Source organism: Limulus polyphemus, unplaced genomic scaffold (assembly GCF_000517525.1).
Source record: "Limulus polyphemus unplaced genomic scaffold, Limulus_polyphemus-2.1.2 Scaffold881, whole genome shotgun sequence".
NCBI classification, from domain to species: Eukaryota; Metazoa; Arthropoda; class Merostomata; order Xiphosura; family Limulidae; genus Limulus; species Limulus polyphemus.
Genome location: NW_013666491.1, coordinates 6,189 through 18,909, shown reverse-complemented (window position 1 = coordinate 18,909; position 12,721 = coordinate 6,189). Strand labels below are relative to the sequence as shown.

The window sequence follows — 12,721 nt, the reverse complement described above, 5'->3', positions numbered from 1 at the left end:
TGCATGCATACATACATACACACAGAATATAAAAGTTGGGTTTTAGAAGATATAATCAGATAACTTGTTTTTATTAATTAACTTATTTAATTAGAAATCCTTCTGTATTTCTCTGTAAATTGATACTCTTTATACTAATGTGTTATAAAGCTATTTATAAAAATATATATTTTTAATTGTATATTTTGTTTCCTTTAATAAATTTGTTGCTAGCTAAGGAGCAACTCTTAATGTTACAAATGTTACATATATATATGTGTGTGTGTGTGTGTGTTCTTATATATGTTTACACATACACACACACAAATATAAAAAATTTCCCATGTATGAAAAAATAACTAAATTCATAATTACACATTTTTATTTAATACCAGTCATATGAGCTAAGGGGGATTCTTTTTACTATGGGGTTATTGGTTACCAAAAATTTTCCAGTACAAAAACTGTTAAAAACACATAGTTAGATGTATCTTGAGCCAAGAAACTCTCACAACTTTTTGTTACAAAAGCTGAATAAATATTTGAAAAGTTATGATGCTTTATTTCAAAGTGGATGTGCACAGTAAAGCACATGGGCATGGTAACATAATTAATATTGGATGGTATTTGTTTGACTCATTTGCTGTGACTGCATTCGAGAAACTAATGGCTTCAGTTGATCATCTGTTGGGAAATCGCCATTGCAAATGTCATCTTTATGCAAAACCTTGAGCTTGCAGACAGCCTTTTTAGGTGTAATAGTGTAGTTCCATTCAGACACAATGGGTATCAATATGTCTCTGTAAGGTTACTGTATTCCCTTGGAAAACGTAATGACAAGGGGTACCATGTTTTTTGTACTTCACTGTCAGGGCTGTGAAACATTGACAAATCTCCATGTCGAATGGTATATCAAATTGGTCAGGATATGTAGATTGAAGTTATTCGTCTGGAGCCAATTTTATTCCAATGACTCTTGATACCTTTCCTGAACATTTCAACAGCAGACAAGCTAGTAGAAGCATCACTTACAAGAAGAGTGCATCCATTTCTAAAAGGGAATACTCATAGCTATTTCGATGATGCTTAAGGATTACAGAATGACTTGAATCAATTGGTTAGTTGGACAAATATCAGGCAAATGACCTTTAATTATAGTAAATACAAAGTAATGAACTTAGGTTACCACAGTTTGGATTATGACTGGAAAAAAGGTTTTTGGCATAATTATGAATAAGTCACTCAAGTCATTCAAGCAATGCTACGTTGCTTGTAGTAAAGTCAATAGAATTTTTGAATGTATTTATAGACATACTGACTACAAGTCAATGAGGTAATAATCTCTTTATACAAATTACTGGTTAGGAATACTGTATACAGTTTTAGTCTCCTTATCCATGAAAGGATATTGACTAATTGGATATGGTTCAGAGAAGGTAGGCTTCAAAATTATAGATGGCATACAGCAAAACCATTGAAAACGCAGTAGCATTTTATGAAAAACTTTAAGTACGATTTTAAAAAATGTCTTCATAAAAAAAAATCTGAATTTTTTTTCCTTTCATTTCTTTTTTTGCTTTCAATAATATCAAAGATTAAGAGTTTATACAAATATAAAACTGTTCATAAATAACTAGCATATTTAATGATATAATCACTTCATAATCACCTAATTTGAAATTTTGGTTACAACTGAAGTTATTTAATTGCTGTAACAAACCAAGTCAAGAATCAAATTTTAAAAGTTCATAATGTAGTTTTGAACATGTAGGACTACCTATTCAGATATTTATGAAAGATCCTGTAAAGTGCTTTCTTTCACAGATGAATTATTTACTAAAACGTGTGCCATTTCAAAACCATGTTTAGTGTGAGCAAGGGCATTTTGGATTATTGAGTTTTAGTATGACATGGAGCAGTGAAGTTTATTACTTTAAATTTATAATAGTTTAACATATTTTATTTACTACTTTGTATACAGCAAACAGAAAAGATGAGTTCAGTTTCTTTATTTGAAAAATCATGGTTGTCAATGTTCAAAAATAGAATTTTTTAGGACTACTTAAAAGTATTTTGCTGGCATTAAACAATACGAATTGATTTTGACTTGCCAGGGAGATGAATATTGTATAGGTGTATTGTGACAAAGCTGATCCTATGGTTTAACTTTAGAAAATGCCTCAAATTTAATAATTTTATTAAAAATATTTAATCATTATTAAAAGGTAATGTACATTTTTCTACCTTGGTGAGAATACTTTTTTGTATTTCACTCGTGTATTTATGTGAAATGATGTCCTGATTAATGCACTTCCAGTGGCATTTTTTTTCTTTGCTGTGGACCTTATGTCTTCAATTTTAGCTACTAGGGTGATTCCCGGAAATGAAATGATTATCTTAGAAAGATAGGTTAAGATTACAAACTTATTTTCTCTTAAGAAAAGAAGGGTAAAAAATTATCACATTTGAAGTTTACAAGATTACCTGATAGATCAATAGAATAATAGCCTCTGATTTGTGTTATATTCTTAAGACTAAAGTAAGATTTGAAAATGACATACTAGGCTCCAGTTAAAACAGTCTTATTCTTCTAAAAGTAAAAGGGGCAATTAACTTATGGAATTAGTTACCACTGGCAATAATGGAGAACAGCACTTTACATGTATTTACAAGAGGAATCAATAATTTCTTGAAAAGTAAAAGGTGGGTTTTCAAGTACAGCCTTTGTTGAAACTTGAAGGGCCAAATGGTCCCTTATTTTCTGTAGGTTAATTTTAGGGAATAGTTCAATCTTTCCATGGTAAAAAAAAAAGTGTTATAACATGTCAATCCATATGCCATATCCAGTGGTAATGAGGTATGATAGATGGTTAATGTACTTATAATGCAAGTCACAGAAAAGTCAACTAAATTTATCAAAATTTCCTTATTTCTTCTAAACCTTTTATTTTTTCATTGTGATATATAATGTTTACACCTTAATCCCCTGTTTCTGTTTCAATTTTCCCTGCCATAAATGTCACAGTACAGTATACTAAGTATGCTACTAACTTGCATTAAATCTATTTTATAACTTAAAAGTTAAAAGGGGATGTGTATTTATCTTGCAATGTGGCATTTTAGGAAGTTTGCACCAGTGCAGCCTGGTCCACAAGCTACAGACAGTACAGTACTACAGTTCAGAGTACTATCTATCATCAGACTTAGACTTTGGAGACTAAGTATTTTGAAAATGGCCTGATAAGTTTGAAAATTGAGTTACTATTACTGTACTGATAACAGTATTACTATTAGTAAGTACGTTTATCACCAAGTCCAAGCTCACAATCCCTAAATTAGTATTATACTAATAATACTGCTAGTAATAGTAATACTAGTAACGATTACTTACTTTGCAACGTGAAGATTATTGATGAGGAAAAAGGTAATCTACGTTATAACAATCTCAGTCAACGATAGACTGTCAAATACTAACCGTCCTCGAAAGACTAACTGCACTAACATTAGTAATATTAGAATTTGTAACCTGTACTCAGTGTTACTGTTAGTACCACATTACTATTTGTAGCAGTAGTAATCACTAAATGATATTCCTAGTAAATGAGTAAATCAGTGATCATCCATGATCCAGTTGATTTCACCTTGACTTGAGCTGATTCCAACAACATGCATTGAAATACAGATGATTAAACGAGACCTTCAAAAACGTTACAGCTTTTCTGTTAACGTGAAACTAGTCGCTGATATTTCACATTTCAGAGTAAAAGAATGAATTTCACTACAACAAAAATTTTCTTCTTCGCGTTAATTTCATCATACCTTGTAAATATGGCTTACAATCCCATGATCCCTCAGTATCTATCCTCGAAGCAGACTATACTCATAAAAGCGCCTCAGTCGTGCGTGACGTGTTCTAAACAATATTGAGGTAGGTGAACTGTTGAAACAGATTTAATGAAACTTGAAAGTCGTTTGTGTGAAATGAGAGTCCTACTGAGTAATTTATGATACAAGAAGCGACTTTTTATAAAGAAAAGTTTGTTTAACTATGACAGAAACTTAAAGATGACCCGTATTGTGAGGTGAAACGTTGTTTTTATGTCACTGTCAGTTACTGAGTAAGATAGAATTTTCATACTAATTTGTAAGTCGAGGCCACTACCACTGAGTACTAATACAGTTAGTAATACTATTGTTAGTATTGAGTACTAATACTTGTAATTCTACTAAGAGAGAGAAACTCGGTGACTTCAGAGTTCAGAAACTGTTACTGTCAGTGTAAATATAATTTATGCTTTTGTTTGCCTGTAATTATAAAGAATTTATAATATATGTGATTAAACAAATAGAATTTTCCTTCGAATTTAAAATGTAATAATAGCACTAAATATGATGCAACTTGGTTTATTAAGGACTCAAAAAAGTCAAACAAAGGCAATAATCTATAGTGTTCAGGGTTTCAAAAAATCTAATTTTGTAATGGTTTGTATGTTTTAGAGGTAAGAATTTACAAACTGTTATAGCTCTTACTCTTACAGTGTATTTACAGATATCTTTATTTTGTAAAGAATAAATTAAAATTTGTTCTCAACAAATTGAAAGATGGCAATATCTCATAATGATAATGGAAATACGATTGAGTATAAAAATTTCAAAGTGAAATTAACAGTTCATGTGTACTACTAGTACTTTGCTCAAATAGAACTTAGAAGCAAATGATGATGGGATAAAATGAAATGTATTTGCAAATGTCAAATAAAAACAAGGTTAATGAAATAAGTAACAGAAAATAGGTGATTATTCTTCAGAAGCTGTAGAGTTTGTTGGTTGGAGGAGAAATTGGAGGTTCATGATATATTCAAACTTGGAATTTTCAGTGACAATCCATAAATGCTGTACAATTTGTATTTACAATTAGCAAATTGTTCTTTCTAATTTCTAGTTCACAAATTGAGTAGAATTCAGTACATGTAAGAAGCACCACTTTAACCTCTACATTTTAGGCTTTATCTAGTAAAATGATAGATAAAATGCAGACCTTCATGTGTGATGGCCACCATGGCACTGATGCTCATAAGTGCCCATAAAATTGGTTTTGCAAGGACTTATTAGAGCTCCCCCATCAACTTTATCATGACACTAGCTGTTCATGCAATCAAATGTTGTTTGTTTACACAGGATAAGCTCACAAATAACTTTGTGTGATCCTGTTAGCTATATATGGCACTGAATTTATAATGAAGTACACTGTCACTCGCCATTTGAATTCAAAAACAGCAAATTGGTTTAAGTATGTATACATCATATCTTATTTTTGTACTCATTACTCAAATTTATAATAATATCTCTTTGTTGTTTGTCATTACACATACAGCCTGTATCATCAATTACCTATATTTTACAGTCAGTATACTATAATATTGTCTTTGATTCAAAGCTAAACCCAAACGTTGCCTGTATAGGTCTGTGTGGGTATGCAAATTGCAAGCATCTACACAAAGTGGAGGAAAAACAGTTGTTAATGTCTTAGACACATTCAGCAATTTAATTAGGCTTATTTAAGCTAAAATTGTCATCAACTTTGTATGCATTTATAAGTTATTGGCCAAAGCCTAAATTGAAGATATACACTTTAACTGATTTTTAAGCTACTTGTGAACTTTAGATTTTGTTATTTGTTAACTTTGTGTCAAGTGAGCATATACTAAGGTAATTAAAGAACTGATTTTTTGGCCTTAATTATTTAAATACAAATTTAAACATAATTAAAGGTTTTTATTTTATGTACAATATTATCTTTTCATTGGTTTATTTATTTTTTATAAATTGATAGGCCTATATGTATGTTATTTTTGATAAATTTCTTTGTTATCAGTCATTAGGATTATCTGTTACATAGATTCTACTGTCCATTTATTTTATTAATTCAGGCTTTGCTGTTTTTAGTAAATTGCTTTATTGCAATGTATGTTATGCTAACTTTACATCTTTACACATTTGTGTTTTTTAGGCTTTAAAATGTTGCTTGAAGATGATAAGACTCTTGCTGAGCATCACTCTTTAACCTTGGATAAATGTAGTTCTACATGCACAAGCTAAGGAGATATACAGAAAACTTAAAACAGCTTACTTGCTTGCTGTGAATGGACAGTCTGAGTATTACAGTCTTTCTGAGTGTACAGGCATTTCTTCAATCAAGATTCTCCTCATTTGACAGTGAACTTTATCAAATTATGTTTTGGATAGATTCAGAAAACTAGAGTGACACTATCAGAGTAATTTTTTTAATTTGCTTGCAGAGCATGTTAATGAGACACTAAAAATGAACAATTTTGATAAAACTAAGAAAATGTCAGTGTCATGATATAAAAAACTGTTTAGTTTGGATATTATTAATTAATTTATTTTTGTGAATGAATATTTTATTCTTATTTAATTTTTGTTATAATAAGAGCTAAAAGCAAACATTTGTAGGAAGTTGTGTTTATAAGTCATTGATGTTGAGACTATCGAACGTCATGTACAATACAATGACTTTGTGAATATAGAGATTTCTAGAAAGTGGACAGATAATTAAATGATAAACATATAAGTAGTATGAGACAAGCAAAAACAGCAGACAGATAGTAGCAGAAGAGAGTAAAGTTACGAGTAAGGAAAAGTTTGGCGTAAAGTTAACTACCGTAGAAGTGATAGGCTTAACAATTAATATATGCTTAATGTTTAATATCTTAGAGTAAGACTTACAGTAGCAAGAAGATAAGAAGAAGAATTTATTCCATTAAACCATTATTCTAAAGTAATTGAATCAGTTTGAGTGCACTTTGACAAAAGGAATGGAGGGTATTTAGAAGAAAGACCAAATGATTACGGTAACTTGTGCCATAATTGCAAGTGAATCACACACAGAATACTAGTGCGATAGTAATGGAGAAGATAGTTCGGCTTATAAACTGAAATTCTTAAGCAATTAAATAGGCCTAGTGTACTTTTGACAAGAAGAAGAGAACTATATATATAGTGTTTATGATATGCCTATAATCTCTATAGCGTGAAGAATTCGTTGTATGTACATTTCACTTGATCCAAATATATATTTATATTATTTTGAAAACGAATGAAATGCGTGCTGTTCATTTATCACTGAATTTATTGCCAACAAGTCACAGACTCCTACTGTAGAAGAATCCTAAGCCCAACAACAGCACAGTATATATTTATACTAATAAGAAGTATAAGGAAAAGCCTTTTAGTTTGACAATTGGCAAAAAAGAAATATTTTTTTAAATTCTGCCTGTCAAAATGGAAAGAATTCAAAAGAATGGTTAAGTACAACATGAAGAATGGAGTCAAATACTAAGGATTTCTGGAATCGTTTGTTACTGTACAGAAAGAAGGAATTTAAGAATGTTTGTATTCTGGTAGAAATAGTGCTCTGCATAGAGCCCAGTAATAGTATCATTGAGGCAGGATTTAGTCACTTTATGTGTATGCTCACCTGCCAAAGGCTTAGTTTAAAACATGCAACAGTGGAGAACCTTGTATTGGTTATAACAAATGATTTTATATGAACACATGTGGAAAAGAAACAAATATCAGAAGCAACCTTGGAGGAGTTTATGGCAAAAAGGAGGAAAAGGAAACTTGATAAAAATCCTCCTACCATGAATGTGCAGCCAAGAAGTGGAAGTCACAAAGAGACAATGAAATTGATTCTATTGCTAATGAAGATGTAAGTTATTCTAACATGTCTATTAGATCAAGTGATGAGACTGAAACTGATGAGATTTTTTTTCAAGAACTTATTGCATAGGAATCAATTGATGTTGAACACTGCTGATAGAGGTGATTCTCATGCATGCAATGTGTGTGTAAGGATAATAATTGAATATGCTCCAGTAGCTAACAGTTAAACAAGACAAAAGATCTTGCTACATACAAATGACTATACAAAGTAGATTTATTTCAAATTAACATAATTTTTTTATGAGATGTGTGTTTATGCAAGTTTACGACTTAATTTTTTGAATAAATAGTGAAACTGGTGTTTTATTTCCTAGCAGAAAATTTAAATGCCATTTCACTCTTGTCTGTAAGTTACAAATAAGTATTTACCATATGATTCTAGTCAAAATGTTATGTGTCAGACTTTAATGAGATTATAGCATTATATGTTTCCAATTTTACTGGATAGAATTTATTTTTTATTGTTAATTTTTGTATTCATCATATTAATGTATCAGGCTTTATATTTGCCTTTTACCCTTACTTTGTCCTTGAAATATGACCACAGGTTCACTTAATAAAAAAAAACAACAGTACAATTCATTCATTATAAATTAACTTTTATTGTCCAGTTTTGTAAACAAAGAATAGTGATACAGCATCAACCTGCTAACAGCCCACATGTACTGTTTGGTGAGGACTGTTTTTAGCCCTCATGTACTTTTCAAATTCCAGGACTTGAAAATGCACATTCATACTTTTCTTTTTATGGGTTGCAAATATAGTGTTGCAAGCTCTTTTGCACACTAGTGCCTTGCTCCGGACTTGAACTGGTAATCATTAGTTCACCCTTGTGTTCTGAGGCCAGTGCTCTACTGTACCAAATGAGCTACTCTAAGTCAAGTCCCAAGCAGATAACCCACATTCTACCATTATAGGTAGCATCAATTCAATCTTAAAACTTGAAAATATTATGGAAGTAGATAAGTTAAAGCTAATCAAGCAAGTAAACTTAGAAACATTAGTGGCCCTATTTCTAAGACAATACCACACACACACACCTGCATACAGTTGACAATCTTCCTCGCTTATCTGCCAAAGATATTTGTATGCCATTAGCCTTGAGGCAACTTCCACCTAATTTCATGTTATCTAATGTGAACTGCATTACTGCATGATGATGTAATAGTGAATCAAAACCCTCCACCAATAGAAGGGCATTGCATCTCCGTGCATAATAACTCCCCTATGCACTTGAGAAATTCAATCCTCTCTTTGGTATTGTATTGTACAGATGTGATTAAATTTCTCTTCCATCCTCTGTTTATTCAGATTTGCATCATTAAAAGAACCTTGATTTTCATTTTCTTCAGCTTCTATTTCAAAAGCTGTAATTTTTTTATCATCAATTCCGAAATGACAGTGATTTATAATTAGTCCTGAGTATGAGATGTTGTTCACAATTAGACTTCCTTTCTGCTGTGGTTTCAGAGACTCGTTAACTGTCAGGATCAATGCAGCCATTGTACAACGTGTTGTGGATTACCACATGCTTAATGGGCTTCCTTACTCCCATCTCATCAGTCGTCTTTCTATTTCGTTAGTCAGGAATGATCTATTAGACTATGACCTTCATCTGATTTGCTTTGGATAGTACTTTCCCATTTGTGAAATGCCTTTAACCTTTCAATCTCTTTCTGAATTTCATTCGCAGGTATGTTCCTTTCCACCTATTTTGCCTGTGTTCTTTATTCTTTTTTGTTTTCTCCCATTCTCACCCATGATTCTTGGGTTTATCTTGTCTTTTTTCCCTTGCTTGTTATTATACTGTTTCCTTTATCTAATAACTCCTTTCATACACCCAAAGACCTCATTCCCTTATGTTTGTGAACCCTTTTGTCTTGATTTGTAGATCTCTTCTCTTCTTTTTTCCAATTCTCTGTCATTAGTAACTATTTGGCCAGCTTGGAGATTGATCACTTTACCTTCTATTTTACTTTCTTGTTCTCCATTTTTGCATTTTTTTCTCTTTACCTTTCTGTATTCCCTCTCCTATCTCCTTTTATCTGAGGCACTTCTTAATGCTTCTGTAGATATTAATTCCCTTCTCTGTTTGGCCTCTTCCACTTCAATTCTATCCTCCATACTTTGTTTCCTTGCTGTTTGGACTATTTTCCTCTCTCCTATACCCCTTTCTTCTCCTTTTATACTTCTTTTTTTTTTTGTCTGGCTCCCTTTCTTTGCCCAGGTGTCTTCTATGATGTTCTTTCTCCCTGGTGACTTGGACTGCTGTCATAAAAATTTTGTTTTCAGTATCTTCCTAGGTTTTGTTTTCCTCTTTTTTTGCTTGCCCTTTACTCCTATTCCTTGTCTAGATCCTTCTCACCTTCCCATTCCGAATTCCAGGCTTTCCTCATTTTTCTTGTCTTCCCTCGACCTGTAATCTAGTTCATCATTCTTCTTATCAGTGACAATCATACATGTACAGTTCTTTGGGTACCTATCTCTTCTGCTGCTGTTGGTCACAGTTTCTGCTGAGTCATTTCTCCACTTGGTCTCTTTCCCCATTCATCTTTTCTTCCATTTTCTTCCAATTTTCTTTTCACCTCCCTTCGACCCCATCTTTGGTCTTTTTTCACCCATCTGTGTTTGGCAGTGGTCAATGTGTCAGACACCTTCCTTCTTGGCCTGTCCTCCCATTGATTTCTATTCTTTCTCATTCCTTTTCATGTTTTCTCGTTCCTTGCTCTTCCCTTCAAGTCAACATTGGCCCCTCTTATATTCTTTGGCATTGTATGGGCCTTCACTTGTCATGTTCATAGCCCAGGGCTGGTGTTCTTTACCTGGACTATTTTCTTCTGTTATTCTATTCATGAATGTTTCCTCTTTTTTTACCTCCCTTCCTTTCCTATGGCTACTCTGCTGGGAGAAGGGAGACTTGTCCTGGGAACTACATCTTCTCTCACACCCATTCAATGTTTGGTACTTTTGATTTTTTATTCTCTTGTCTCAACCAAGTTCTTGGAGTTCATTTTCTCATTTATGAGTATCTCCAAACTTCCTGCATTCGCTTACTTCCTTTCACACAAGATCTCTGCTTTCTTCAACACTTCCCTCTCTGTTGAGACACATTTCTGTTGAAGGCAGGACTTCTGATGTTTCAATGCTAGTCATGTGTTTCTTTCACTTCAATGGGTTGACCCTTTTTCTATTCTTCTACTGGTCACTATATAATGGTATCTATTGTAGTTGACAGCATGAGAAATAATTCAGACTGAGTTGCAATGGAAAATGCATTGTTTTCATGTGATACCAATAAAGTGAGATTTTTTGACTAATAAGTAAAAGTATGATAAATCTAGGTAAAACTGGATTCACTTTTAAGTAATGAGACAAGTCTGTGTAATAACTGGATACTTAGTGAAGATATCAATCATGAAACAATGCTAAATCTCTTACTGAGTTGTAATGCTAAGTGAAATAATGAGACAAAGTGAAATGCAAAATGAACAATCTTTAATACAAACACTATACAGGAACACAGTGTGCTATTACCTAAATATGATTGTCACTTTTATTGGATTATCTTCACTGCTTCTTGAAGATCCTGTACCTGACTGTCTAAATCTGACATTTTTTACATTTACCCAGAGCAACACATTGCTGGTCATTCTCTTTACAACACATGTGAAGCTTTAAACTTTAGGTATCACCTGAACAACTGTTGAAGGACATATAACAATATTCCTCTCAATGAACAGAACATTTATTACCCACTAGAGAAATAAAAAGGAATAAGGGCAGCTAGATTGAAATTAACAGATTTCTTGACCATGTGTTACGTGAAATGTGCATGATATAGAAATGCATAATATTTTCATATACTGCTTTCCTGTTTTCCCTAGTACAGACTTGTTCTCAAGCTGAAAAGTAATTTTTACTTAAACCAGTAAAATTAAAATTTGTGGCCTGGTTACGGAGTGTGTTAACTTTCATTCCTGAAAATACACACCACACGGTCATCACAACCTTTAATCAAAGAAAACCATTACATAATCAAAATTTACAAAAATACCCTTTAACATAGAATTACATACAGTACACAAATAAATCCTGTGACACTGAAGCAAGCATGCACAACATAGAACATTTAACAATGAAAATCACAACTTAAACCCTTTAACATAGAATATAAAATTAGATTATTTAAAAAAATATATAATAATGACAATCATAAATAAATACAAAATGCACGAAACTCAATTAAACATGTTACAGAATCAGACTGGCATAAAATATGTCGTTCATAATATTTTACATGAAAATAAAAACATACACATATGTACCAGTGGCCACAAGTATAATTTAAAATATATTTTATGAAATCTATTTTCAAAATATAAAAATTAACAAATATAGTAACAAACCTTTTAATAATAAATAATCTACATAACTGCAATACAAAAACAAGAAGAAACCCTTCAGTATATACAATTAAAATTGAAAAGATACAAAATTAATTTTTTGTAACTTGAAGTCACTGGTGGTGAGGGGAAATGTCTCATATACAACAAGTGTATTCAAAACCCCTCGGAAGGATATTATCTTTTACGTAGCTTCAGTGATCTCACAACTTTTCAAGTCAAATGGTGTGAATGAGTAAAGTTTTTTGTTTGTTTTTTTTACTTTTTCTTTTACAACAGCATGACTATAAAAAATAATGATACAAAAATAAAATAGCATACCATATGTACTCACTGAGGTAGCATTGACTGCAGTTTGCACAATGGGCAAATTAGTTTTGAAGGAGCTGTTTCTGTTGATGCTGGAGGGGCTGAAGGCTCAACTGACACTGTTGACATTTTACAGGACTACAAAGAGAGGCCATTGGCAACCTTCAAGAGAGCCTGCATGTTGAAGGTTCCTGCTGGCAGATCTCATTTTGCTGGCTTCTTATCATCAATAGTTTACCTCATAGTTACTGGAACCCTGGGGTACAACACTTTAGTCAGGATTT

At 32.2% G+C, this 12,721-nt stretch overlaps 1 protein-coding gene and 1 long non-coding RNA gene across 2 annotated transcripts in view; one reads left to right on the top strand and one right to left on the bottom strand.

The window, feature by feature from the left end:
- Window positions 1–3,836, bottom strand: part of LOC106461020 — a 40,498-nt gene extending 36,662 nt beyond the window's left edge. Inside the window, exon 1 of the mRNA XM_013920798.2 lies at window positions 3,371–3,836. The gene's annotated coding sequence lies outside the window, so the exon portion shown is untranslated. The remainder of the gene's footprint in view (window positions 1–3,370) is intronic.
- A 53-nt stretch (window positions 3,837–3,889) lies between these two features.
- On the top strand, window positions 3,890–11,680 carry LOC111086146. The gene is made up of 2 exons (XR_002610899.1): window positions 3,890–4,061; window positions 5,990–11,680. It is a non-coding gene; the product is annotated as an uncharacterized LOC111086146 (long non-coding RNA).
- The last annotated feature ends 1,041 nt before the right edge of the window (window positions 11,681–12,721 follow it).